The sequence below is a fragment of the Hordeum vulgare genome, chromosome 6H, assembly GCF_904849725.1.
Source record: "Hordeum vulgare subsp. vulgare chromosome 6H, MorexV3_pseudomolecules_assembly, whole genome shotgun sequence".
NCBI lineage: Eukaryota > Viridiplantae > Streptophyta > Magnoliopsida > Poales > Poaceae > Hordeum > Hordeum vulgare.
Genome location: NC_058523.1, coordinates 521,437,013 through 521,450,995, shown reverse-complemented (window position 1 = coordinate 521,450,995; position 13,983 = coordinate 521,437,013). Strand labels below are relative to the sequence as shown.

The following is a 13,983-nucleotide window of genomic DNA, read 5'->3' as shown; positions in this document are numbered from 1 at the left end:
CAACCATTGGCTTTTGGGAAAAAGCAAAAAAATAACAAAAAATGAAATGAAGTTCGTGAATTTATAAAACTTCATAGACCGAAAGAGATTTGCCAATTCAAAAAAGTTATCGAATTAGAAAAAGGTTAGCGATTCTGCAAAAAAAACACGAGTTTGAAAAAAGTTGGGATTTTGGGAAAAATCTCGAGGATTTGAGAAAAGTTCATTTATCTTCGAAAAAAATCACTGTTTAAAAAAAACACGGATTCAAAAAGACTTCACCAGTTTGAAAAAAATCCATAGATTTGAAAAAATTCACAAATTTCACAAAAGTTCTTGGATTTTGGAAAAATCATAAATTTGGAAATTTTTTGTGAATTTTAATGCATTCATGTATTTGATTTTTTTTCCTGGATTCACTAAAAACTTCACAGATTTGAAGTTCATGTGTTTCTAAAAAGGACCCTGATAAGTGCCAACGTCATGTATGAGCACATGGCAACTTTGAAGATTTTTTATGAAAAGTTTAGTGACGTGAAGATGAGAAGTTTCATGCTTTTGTTTATTTTTCACACAAACTTGGTGTGTGTCGCTTTTGCTATTCTTGTGTTACTGAAATTGCCAAAGAAAATCAGGACCGAAGTGTCACGCACCTAACGTGTGGCACTTATCATTTCGGTTAGAAAAAGGTTCATGAGTTGGCAAGAAAACGAAAAATTGAAAACAAATTGAATTTGAAAAAAAAGTGCATATACAAGAAAAAAAGAAAAAAAAATCAAAATTTAAACTTACTATTATCTATCTAATAATAAAGCAAATATTGCTTCTGGTCGTATGTATCTGACTTTTTTGCATAAAATTCCCTATCTTTTCAAGTAATTAACCCACAGTCCTTCTCTAAGTCAGGTTGAACCGGTATTTTACGTTTTACACAAAACCTCATATATTTAATCTGAACTAACCCGCAGTCCCTCTTTTAAGTGACTATGAACCGTTTTTCCAGTTTTACATACAAACCCCTAATATATGTGTTAATCATCTCGCATCTATTAAGAATTAATATATATTTTTAAATAAACATATCTCTTAAATCGTAACTCTAATTTTAACATGTTATATATGAAATTTGATTAGAAAAATGTGTAGAATTTGAGTATGACATTATTTTACATGTTCATTATTTTTAAAATGTAATTTAGGGTGCAACTTAATAGATGATACACGACACGTCTTTATTTCGTCCTGGCATTGGTTGGCAAGGAGCGAGCGAAGGAAGAAATATAGTCCTTGGCAATGCTATATTTGCACGAGATTCTCTTTTTATACATGTTGCCCGATCTAGGACCGTAGGTATATAGCTTATTTTTGTGAAATTCATGCGTACTTACCATTGAACTATACTATCTTTTTGTAGTGAATATATAAGCAATTTTATGGTGTACATACACTTATAAATTCATGATCATTATAAGTACATGATGGTTTATTTTAAAAATGTTTGAACTATTTGTGTGATAGTCATGAACGTTAATATTGAACCGATAAGTACGATCTTAATTTGTATTTCATTCGGTGTATGTGAAAGTGATACATATAGGCTTTCTTAAGTAAAGTTAATTTATAGGGCAGCCTCATTAGTATAATCGTAAGTGCACGTCATCAATATAACCAGTCAAAATCAAAATTGTATCAAAATTAAAATAATAGTTTAAATAAAATAAAATGTTTACTTCCCGTTGCGCCGCACGGGCATTTTTGCTAGTACTAATAAATCAAGGTAATATTCTTGCTTTTGTCTCATTTAAGTAATTTTATATTTAAAATACATATACGCGTAGTGGTAATATTCTTGCTTTTGTCTCATTTAAGTAATTTTATATTTAAAATATATATACGCGTGGTGGTACTAATTCAGGGACCTGGAATAAAACAGTAAAGGCCCATGTCCATCTGTTAGGCCTAATATTCATCGTCAAAAAACATTTCAGGCCAATAGGACTCGACCTCACAATCTCACGGTTCAAACCGAAGTCTACAGCCAATGAACCAGTTTATTCTTTTGCTGAAACAGAGGGTTCATCTACGAATAAAATGTGTATAAGAAAAACTACGAATTAAATTGTACCACCTCGCCTCTTTATAAAAAAATCACCAGTTTTATATGTTAACGATTTATTTCGAGTATCAATAGGCGGCCTCCAAAATCATGAAAGAGAGAGATGTCTTAAAACGGTTTGTGGGAAATTAGTGAATCCACAAATTACAAGCTGGATGGTGGGATAAATTTGCATGGCTGATTAAAAGCATGTTGTGGGAATCTGTCTCCAATACAAAAGTAAGAACTTGTTCATGGCTGAGGATTGTTGATAGACGCTCAGTGGGCATGAGCAAGGAAGGGGTAATTAGTGCCAAAGCTGAGACGCGGAAATTAATCATTGGGAAATACAATGTTGTCTTATTTTATTTTGAAGACTCTGCCTTATTAATTTGATTTTTAACAGAAAATCAAGCACATTAATTGAACTGTTTTGAACGACAAGCTTCATACAAAAAAAGCGCGACATACTTTAGTTTTTTTTTCTCTTAGTGGAATGAAAGTCTGGTACGCATGACAACAATAACATTATTTTTACACTACTACTACTACAAATGAGAGTGACCATATTTAATACTATCCCCTCCTCAAGGAAAGATATGGGAAAAATATGGTGTGCACTAGATTTTTTAATTATTCCCTTTCTCCATCAATATTTATACAGAATTTGTGGTTGTGTGAACGTAGGGAGTGTCTAAAAATTCTTGCTTAATTTAAATTTAAAACAATTTTTTCTTCCATTGCAACGCGCGGGCATTATGATTTTTTTACAAGCTCTTATTTCACTCTTTTCGATGTTATGATAAATTGCAATTGCTTCAATGACTAAAGACTATTGGTTGTTAATTCTCAATAAGGTTCTTGATCCATACTTTACATTGTGAAGAAATTATCACTTTAGCATAAGAGATTATATGACGATATTGTTGTTCTAAATTTGATCATGATGCCCGTATTTTGTTTTATCGACACCCCTATCTCTAAACATGTGGGCATATTTATTGATCTCGGCTTCCGCTTGAGGACAACCGAGGTCTAAGCTTGGGGGAGTTGATACGTCCATTTCGCATCACGCTTTTATGTTGATATTTATCGCATTATGGGCTGTTATTACACATTACGGTACAACACTTATGTCTTTTCTCTCTTATTTTATAAGGTTTACATGAAGAGGGAGAATGCCGGCAGCTGGAATTCTGGGCTGAAAAATGAGCAAGTTTGAGATACCTATTCTTCACAACTCCAAAAGCCATGAAAATGAACGAGGAATTATTTTGGATTATATATAAAATACTAGACGGAAGAAGTACTGAAGGGGAGCCACCAGGAGGCCACAAGCCTGTCAGGCGCGCCCTACCCCCTGGACGCGCCTGGGTGGCTTGTGGGCCCCCTGTTACCCCTCCGGCTCCCATCTTCTGCTATAAGGAGGGTTTCGTCCCAGAAAAAAATCAGGAGAAGGCTTTCGGAAACAGACGCCACCGCCATGAGGCAGAACTTGAGCAGAACCAATCTAGAGCTTCGGCAGGGCCGTCCTGCCAGGGAAACTTCCCTCCCGGAGGGGGAAATCGTCGCCATCGTCATTACCAACACTCCTCTCATCGGAGGGGACTCATCTCCATCAACATCTTCATCAGCACCATCTCATCTCCAAACCCTAGTTCATCTCTTGTAACCAATCTCCGTCTCGCGACTCCGATTGGTACTTGTAAGGTTGCTAGTAGTGTTAATTACTCCTTGTAGTTGATGCTAGTTGGATTACTCGGTGGAAGATCATATGTTCAGATCCTTAATGCTAATCAGTACCTCTCTGATCATGAACATAATTATGCTTTGTGAGTAGTCACATTTGTTCCTGAGGACATGGGATAAGTCTTGCTATAAGTAGTCATGTGAATCTGGCATTCGTTCGATATTTTGATGCGTTGTATGTTGTCTTTCCTCTAGTGGTATTATGTGAACGTCGATTACATGACACTTCACCATTATTTGGGCCTAGAGAAAGGCATTGGGAAGTAATAAGTAGATGATGGGTTGCTAGAGTGACAGAAGCTTAAACCCTAGTTTATGCGTTGCATTGTAAGGGACTGATTTGGATCCACCAGTTTAATGCTATGGTTAGACTTAGTCTTAATTCTTCTTTCGTAGTTGCGGATGCTTGCAAGAGGGGTTAATCATAAGTGGGATGTTTTTTCAAGTAAGGACAACACCCAAGCACCGGTCCACCCACATATCAAACTATCAAAGTAGCTAACGCGAATCATATGAACATGATGAAAACTAGCTTGACAGAATTCTCATGTGTCCTCGGGAGCGCTTTACCTCATATAAGAGTTCGTCCATGCTTGTCCCTTGCTATGAAAGGGACTGGGCCATCTTGCTGCACCTTTGTTACTATTGTTACTTGCTACCCGTTACGAATTATCCTATCACACAACTATCTGTTACCGATAATTTCAATGCGTGCAGAGAATACCTTGCTGAAAACCACTTGTCATTTCCTTCTGCTCCTCGTTGGGTTTGACACTCTTACTTATCGAAAGGACTACGATAGATCCCCTACACTTGTGGGTCATCAAGCAACTTCGTGTGGGATCCGATTATAAGTCAGACGTGATGGACGCGTCCAAGTCACATTATCGCCGCCCCAAATTTAAGCTTGATTTGAGGGGCGCCGGTCAGCCCGGATGTTTGTGGCCGGTTTGTGCCGCAGTGGAGCAGCTTAAGCGAAATCATGAGGGGGGCATGGGTTGGGGGGTCAAACGTAATTCCTTTGGTATGATTTTTAGTGGATAAATAGGCCTAATAATACTTAGGTAATACTCTGCTATTTTCCTTTTGAGAAAGTATGTTTGTATTCAAATCACGACATAATACAAAGTTTTTAACCTCAGCAAGCACACCTTAACACACGTATAAACAACCAGAATAACAAAGAGTACCCTAAAACAACCAACAAAACATGAAGACCTCCGGAGCTCTGTGTCATCATCCCTAGACCTTACGAGGATAACCCTCCAACACGGTAATCTGCATCCAAACCAAGTAGGTCCTCATATTCAACCACAGTATAATCATCGACATGTTGCTCCCCCAGTTCTTCGCTCCGACGCCAAAAATACAAGGACACACATGTGCATCCAACATGCCCGCACCAGCCTTCGCCATCCGTGTCTTTGAGTCCCAAGTAGGATCCGGTTCTGATGCCACGGCTGGGCCAACCGCCTGGGCAAAGGAGGACATCCCTCCAGCAGCAGCACAAAGAAGAAAGAAGAAACACAACAGAAAATCATACCGACAAGGGATAAGAATCGTCGTCTCCACATAACCACCACCCATATGATGACCAAAAAGTCGAGTGTCGGCTGACCTCGAGACACCATAGCCCATGACCTCAACGAGATTCGGGGATCCCCAACTCCGCTATCTCCTAGACGAAGGCTAGAGCCCTTTGTGACCGCGAACGGAGCCCGAAGAAACTTATTCAGACACGCCACCTACGCGACGGCCTCGACAGCTACTCCCTCAACCCTAACCTTAATGAGAACACACCAGACGCATAGATCCGAGGTTCCCTCTCCCTCCCGCCACCGGAGCTGCTGACAGAGAGAGAGAGAGAGAGAGGGAACCAATAGCGGCGCCAACGACGCATTAAGGGATTCGTTGCTCTTGAGATCGCCTCGCTAACCGCCCCCGCTCGAACCGTTTTCTTATAATAGGCCACTGTTGAGGTGACCCGTTGAATCTTTTTTTACCTGCTAGTGATTGATACGTCCACCCGATTTAAGACTAGTTTTAGGCATGTGGCTGTATGATTAAGCACATGTTGTGTACTCATGTGGAAATCGGATCCGATCGACGCACTTACACTCATCATTATGATCACATTGTACTCTTCGCTGGCGTTGCTGCAAAACCATCATTGCCGTTGCTCGGGCCGAGCCACGGGGAAGATGCCATGGCTGCCTCCTGTCATGGACGGATCTGTGCCTATGCATCTATTAAAAAAAGCTAGAAGCGATGTGCAAAAAGCTTCAAACGGCATAAAAAAGCTTGAAACGGCATTAAAAAAGCTTCAACCGGCATGGAAAAAAAAGTTTCAAGCGTTGACGGAAATTTTGCTACAAGCGTTGGCATGACGAGTACGAGGCGACGCCCTTGTACTCTTCGCTGGCGTTGCTGCAAAACCATCATTGCCGTTGCTCGGGCCGAGCCACGGGGAAGATGCCATGGCTGCCTCCTGTCATGGACGGATCTGTGCGTATGCATCTATTAAAAAAAGCTACAAGCGATGTGCAAAAAGCTTCAAACGGCACAAAAAAGCTTGAAACGACATTAAAAAAGCTTCAACCGGCATGGAAAAAAAAGTTTCAAGCGTTGACGGAAATTTTGCTACAAGCGTTGGCATGGCGAGCTGCAACCATGATGAAAAAATGCTACAACCATTATACAAATTTGCTACATCCGTAATTCTATTTTGTTACAAACCGTTTTGTTCTTTGCTACAAGCATTGGCATGGCGAGCTGCAACCATGATGGAAAAATGCTACAACCGTTATACGAAATTGCTACATTCTTTATTTTATTTGTTGCAATCGACGATATAAAAAGCTTCAACCGGCGACAACGAAACACAAAAAGCTGCAATCATTGACACAAAAGCTTTAACCATATGTTTAAAAAGCTTCAACCACAAACGAACGAGGAAAACCTGTCATTTTTGCTACAACCAGCAAAAAGTTTCAAGCGACACGGAAAAAACTTCAACCGTTGTGGAAAAAACTTCAACCGTTATGGAAAAAACTTCAACCGTAAGTGAAAAAAGCTTCAAACCGGCGGCGTGGACGGCGACGAGCGGCGACGCCGACAAGCGACGAGCTACGGGGGGAGGACATGAGGGTGCTGTGACGAGCGGCGACGAGCTCCGGTGAGCGGCTCTGACGAGCGCGCCGACGAGCAGCTCCGGCGAGTGGCTCCGGTGAGCGGCTCTGACGAGCGCGCCGACGAGCAGCTCCGGCGAGTGGCTCCGACGAGCGGCGGCTTCGGCGTGCACTGGGTGTGTTGTGGTGCTTCGAGCTCAGTCGCCTCACGGAAGATTACGGCCGGGGTCAATGACGCTCGTGATGCTGCAATTTTCAAGAGAAACACGATGCAAGATATTGATGAATAGACAAACAGATCTGATGACTAACAGCTGTTACATCATAGGGTTGCGCGTTGACCGACGGGTCGCTTGCGCCGGTGCGCCGGCGCAGAACGGCGCCCTTTTAGGCTAGGCCTATGTGGGTTTAGGGTCGCAGAACACGATCGATACTATGAAAGCGGCCGTTTTGCAATCGGAGCGGCTGTTTCAATCGTTTGCCTCTCATCTCGAAGTTCCAAGACAAGAGCGATGGAGAAGGAGATGACTCCAAGAGTCATGGAGGACCTCAAGACAGCGACGCGCCGGGGCATTTTTCTTTCTCTACGCTTGGAGGAATATGTATTGAAGCGCCATTTTCATGTCGCGATTGACTGGATGCGGGTCCGGATCGTCGAGGCGATGGAGGACGAGACGACGGCAAGAATGATTGATGACCTCAAGGCAGCGGCTATACTATGATTGATGACCATCGGAAAATATGGTGTGCACTAGATTTTTTAATTATTCCATTTCTCTATCAATATTCATACAGAATTTGTGGCTGTGTGAACGTAGGGAGTGTCTAAAAATTCTTGCTTAATTTAAATTTAAAACAACGCACGGGCATCTGTGGTAGTAGAAAATAAAATAAAAGAGAAAAACGCCAGAAGAAAGCGCACTACAATTCCTAAATGGGCCGGCCCGCTCGGTCGGATGCTTATGGCGCGGAATACTATCGGGGCCGGCTGGCGTCCCCCAGCGCTCACGATTTCCTCGTGGCCGAGATGGACTGGGATTGCATCGATCCATCCAACACAATCTATAAATAGTCTACCCTGTGTGGGTTTGGGGCCATCGACTCGCAGAACACGATCGATACAATCGACGCGGCTGTTTCGATCGTTTGCTTCCCATCTCAAAGTTCCAAGACAAGCACGATGGAGAACCAGATGGCTCCAAGAGTCATGGAGCACCTCAAGGCGGCGACACGCCGGGGCATCGTTCTTTCTCTGCGCTTGGAGGACTATGTCTTGACACCTTTTGAAGTGGTGATTGAGCGGGCGTGGGTCCGGGTCGTCGGGGCGATGGAGAACAAGACGACGGCAAGAGCCATTGATCAGCTCAAGGCAGCGGCGATGGAAGTCATGGAGCACCTCAAGGCGGCGACGCGCCGGGGCATCGTTCTTTATCTGCGCTTGGAGGACTATGTCTTGACACCTTTTGAAGTGGTGATTGAGCGGGCGTGGGTCCGGGTCGTCGAGACGACGGCAAGAACCATTGATCAGCTCAAGGCAGCGATGACTCGAGTCATGGAGCACCGGGGCATCGTTCTTTCTCTACGCTTGGAGGACTATGTCTTGGCTCTTTTTCACGTGGTGATTGAGCGGGTGCGGTTCCGCATCGTCGAGGCGATGGAGAACGAGACGACGGCAAGAATGATTGATGACCTCAAGGCAGCGGCGATGGAGAACGAGGCGACGGCAAGATTCATGGAACACCTCAAGGCAGCGGCACGCCGGGTCGATGGTCGTTATCTACGTTGGGAGCAACGACTCCCGAGGGTTCTCTTTCTGGCGTTGTTTCTGTTTGCGCTGCTCGTTTTAATGATACTAGTCGTCCAGGATAAAGGCTTCTCCACCGTCAGCATTTTTTCCGCTATGCACCTCGCTGGCTTACTATATAGGTACGTCTCCCATGTATGGATATAAACAAAGATGTAAGTACGGTACACTCGGTCTTTTTATCACGTGAAAAAAAGGATGATGTACTTGGTTCTCGGTTGGACTTTTTCGCCATGCATACGACTATACGAGTATTTACACTCTTCTTTTAATAAGCTACTCCATCGTTCCTAAATATAAGTCATTTTAGATATTTCACGAAAGAACTATATATGGATGTATATAGACATACTATAAAATATAGATTCACTCATTTTGCTCTGTATGTAGTCTTCTGGTGAAATCTTTAAAAAAAATTATATTTATAAACGAAGGAAGCATATAAAATAAGGTAAACGTTGGTGGCCGGTGCGCTGGCCGAACCGTTCGGTCGGCCACACGCGACCTGCGCACACAGCTGATTAGGCATGCAACTTTTTTTTCGTCTAAATTTATTGCAACCAGCGTTAATATTTGTTACAAGTGTTTTTTATTTGCTACATTTGTCCAGTAAAAAAACTGCATATACGTTTGGTTGCAACTCCAGTTCGTCGGATTTTTTGTTACAATCGGTGTTTTTTACTTTTGCTACAACCGTGTTAATTTTTGCTACAACCGACATTATTTTTTGCCGCAACCGTTCACTAATAAAGTTGCATCAATGTTCGTCAGAGTTGCAACCCGAGTTCACCGAATTGTTTTGTTACAACTCTTTTTTTGTTTTGCTACCAAGCATCATCAACTTTGTTTTTTTGTTACGACCACGTTGATATTTTTTTCTACAACTATATTTTTGTTGCAATCATGGACGAAAATTGTTACATCGTGAACGAAATTTGTTGCATCGAAAGAATAATGCTGCATGAAGATCTAACGATGCGGCCTACGTACAACTGGCAGATCAGACGCGCCGGCGCAGAGCCTTTGCCCGGACCCACAGTGGTGCCACATGTGCAGCCCGCACAAGGCCCACGATTTTGGGAGGCCCCAAAATATATATATATGTATATAGATATAGTTGTATATAAAGGAAAATTGGCTGGACGTGAACGTCGTGGGCGTGTGATCGATCTGGGCGTCGCTCGCTCGCTGGACCTGGGCGCCTGCCGCGTGCGCCTGCCGCCTGGGCCAGTGGGCCAGTGGGCGCCCGCAGCCCCGCACAGAGCCTCGAGCGACCTGGCCACCTGGGCTTGTGTTAGCTACAGCCTACAGCCGTATAGCGCTAGGATACTATTACTAGGATAGTACGATCGATCCAGCCATCGAGGCAGGCAGGCACGACGCCGTGATCCAGAGAAATAAGCCCTGCTCGCCGCCTCGCCACTGTCGCTAGCCAAAACAGGAGATCGCTCTCGCTCGCCAAAACACGTGATCTCGAAACGTGAGGATTCTGAGGAACCGGTGCTCGCGGCTCGCCGTCTCGTGCTCGCAGTTCGCCGAGTCGCCGTTGCCAAAACGTTTTCCCATCAGCAACAGGCTTCGGTAAGAAAATAATATCTCGTCGTCAGGTACTCAGGTGCTGGTCGCCTTCGTCGTTCGCATCATCACTGATCAGTTCATTTGTTCATCAGATCGATCCCGCGATCCGATTCAGGCCGCCATCGAGACTCGTCGTCTCGTCGGATCGATCACAGTTCATCCGTGCAGGACCCAAAACTAGGTGAGTTAGACAGTTCGTCTAAGTGCCATCATGCTACTGTATAACTTCAATTTCATTTTATTCATCTTTTTAATATTGTATTTCAATAATATAGATTTGAGTCATTATGGGGAAACATCAATCTGGTGCATATAAGCGCAAGAAAAAAGCTGAAGAACAAAATTTAATTAATAAATCTTATAAAGGCGGCATGGACAAATTTGTTAGAAAAAAACCACCGCAAGTGTTATCCGGTAATCAGTCTGTTGATCCTTCTACCCTTGCACTTGCAATTGTTCCTTACAATGATGATAGAGATGGTCAGACAGAGACAGATAATATGGAGGTAAAGGAAGATCATATTGATGTTAACTTGAATAGTTCACCTCGTGAGGATGTTGATGATTCTTTTAAGTCTGATATATTTGATCCAAGAAACTGGAATTCTCTTGATTCTAAACAGATTGATATCTTAGCACAAAAGGGTCCAAAAAGAGACAATTCAATTAAGAAAGGTCCTAAAGATAGATATCGTAAAAGGTTTACCGCATTATTCTATACTAGATTTCTTTCAAATGGAGAGTGTTGTGATAGAGACTGGCTTGTCTATTCTAAACAACTTGATAGAGTCTTTTGCTTTGCTTTTAAGTTATTTAGAAAAAGTCATCAGAAAGGTCAATTGGCAAATGAGGGCTGTAATGATTGGTCACATATGACCAATAGACTAAAAGACCATGAGACAAGTGGGGATCATGTTTTGAGTATGACTAATTGGTATGAGTTGCGCAGTAGATTGGAAAAACATCAAACTATTGATAAAACAGCTCAACGACAACTTGAGAAAGAGAAGGACCATTGGAGAAAGGTATTATTCAAAATTGTTTGCATTGTGAAATTTCTTGCCAAGCATAATCTAGCATTCCGTGGTACTAACGGCAAGTTGTATGAAGATATCAATGGTAATTTCTTGGGTTTGGTAGAGATGTTGGCTGAATTTGACCCCATTATTCAGGAGCATGTTCGTCGTATTACAAATGAAGAAACTCATGCTCATTATCTTGATCATAAGATTCAGAATGAATTGCTACACTTGCTTGCTTCTTGTATTAGGTCTGAAATTATCAAGAAAATAAAGAGCGCAAAGTATTTCTCTGTCATACTTGATTGTACCCCTGATGCAAGTCACCAAGATCAAATGTCTTTAATTATAAGATATGTGGATTCATCTTCAAGTCAAGTTTGCATAGAAGAGTCTTTTCTAGGATTTCTTGATGTAAATGATACAACTGGCTAAGGACTTTTTGAGGTGCTACAGAATGAGCTAAAACTTCTTGATCTTGATATAAATGATGTGCGAGGACAAGGTTATGGTAATGGATCAAATATGAAAGGAACGCATCAAGGGGTACAAAGAAAACTTTTGGATGTAAATCCTAGAGCTTTCTATTCTACTTGTGGTTGTCATAGCCTTAATTTAACACATTGTGATATGGCCAAGACTTGTGGTAGAGCAAAAGACTTTTTTGGGATCATCCAACGCATCTATACAATTTTTGCAAATTCTACTAAGAAATGGCATATTTTGAAAGAAAACATATCAGGATTGACTCTCAAGTCTGTGTCAGCTACGCGTTGGGAGAGTCGTGTTGAAAGTGTTAAACCAATTAGATTTCAATGTTCAGACATTCGCGAGGCTCTACTTTAGGTAACCAATATGTTCATATTGTTAATGATGTAATTCATTCAGACTTTGACTAGTCCAACCATAACATTTATGAACTTTATTTTAATTTCAGGTATCTGAAATTGATAGTGGTCCAAAGGCAAGCAGTGAGGCTCTAGGTTTGGCAAACAATGAACTTGGAGAGTATGAATTTATCGTGGCAATAGTCATTTGGTATGAGGTAGTGTCTGCTATTAATTTAGTAAGCAAGAACTTGCAAACAAAGGATATGCTTATTGATGTTGCAATTGAGAAAGTGAAAGGGCTTATTTCTTTCTTTGAGGGGTATAGAGAAACTGGTTTTTTAGAAGCATTGCAGATAGCCAAAGAAATTGCACTTGAGATGAATATTGATGCAACATTTCGTAAAAGAAGAAAAATTAAAAAAAAGAAACAGTTTGATGAGAACCCAGATGACACAAATATTGCCCCACAGTCTGCACAGGAATCATTTAGAGTCAACTATTTCATACGTGTTGTTGATCAAGCAATTTCCTCACTCACAAGGAGATTTGAGCAATATGAAGGTTACCAGAAAATATTTGGTTTCTTATTTACCTCTGAAACATTGCGTTCATTGGATAAGGATAGTTTGAAATCTTCTTGTGTTAATCTTGAGGCTTCCCTTATGAAGGATAAACAATCTGATATTGATGCCAATGAGCTATTTGTTGAGTTGAAGTTTCTACAAAATTTCATGCCAAAAGAAAATATCGGACCTGTTGAAATTCTGAATTTTTTAAAGAGGCATGATTGTTTTCCCAATGCAAGTATTGCATATAGAGTTCTGTTGACCATTCCTGTGACAGTTGCATCGGCAGAAAGAAGTTTTTCTAAGTTGAAACTATTGAAGTCTTATATGCGTACTACTATGACACAACAAAGACTCAATGATTTGGCCACAATAGCAATTGAGAGTGAAGTCTCGGAGAAGATTGATTACGAGGATATCAATGAAGATTTTATTTCAAAGAATACCGCAAGAATGAGGATGTTCAAATAAATAGCAATCGGGAGTTGCATAGGTATGACTTTTTTATATGTCCAATTTTTATGTAAGATATTATATTATATACATTATAATTTTTTCTACGAGACATATATACATTATAATTGCTCGTTAGTTCATATTTTTATGAGATAGGACTTCATTTTTTCGTTCTGCACAGGGTCCGGATTTTGCCGGCCCTGAGCCTTTCCCATAAAATAATCAGGAATACCTAGTCGTGCGCATGCGATTGTTGGCTAAAACAAGTGGCCGTTCCTACACGCATGCATGTGAAATACGAGTAGATTTGTGCGCATGTATAGCATTATAAATGCGTTCACACTACTCATCTTGATTTAAGAAAACAGATCTACGTGTATTTATTTTGATTTTGATTTTTTTAAGGGAAACTTTTTGCTTCCACCGGCTGATACATCCAAGGAATCCGTCGCATGCTCTACCATTTGATCAAACGAAATTGTACAGTACAAGCTCAATCATTTTTTATGAAACCATCTAGCACGACTGATCCCACATGTCTCAGTCATCCTTATCCTCATCTAGTCAGTCCCATTGCATGGCTCGATCCCATTCCCCAATCAGCCATGGCTCTCTCTCTCCCTCTCTCTCAACTCCCAGTCTCCCGCAGCAGCTGGGTTCCGCACCATGAGACGAGGAGTTCTTCCCGATGCAATGGCGTCCGCTGCTTCCTCATCTCCTGCTGTGACATGCGCCTCCTCGTCGCTCCTCCCTCACGCTGAGGCGTCGGTGGAAGGAGT

The 13,983-nt window shown here is 41.7% G+C and overlaps 1 pseudogene; it reads left to right on the top strand.

Annotated features, from left to right (window-relative positions):
• Positions 1-10,620: 10,620 nt before the first annotated feature.
• LOC123405736 lies at positions 10,621-13,219 on the top strand (annotated as a pseudogene).
• Positions 13,220-13,983: the final 764 nt, after the last annotated feature.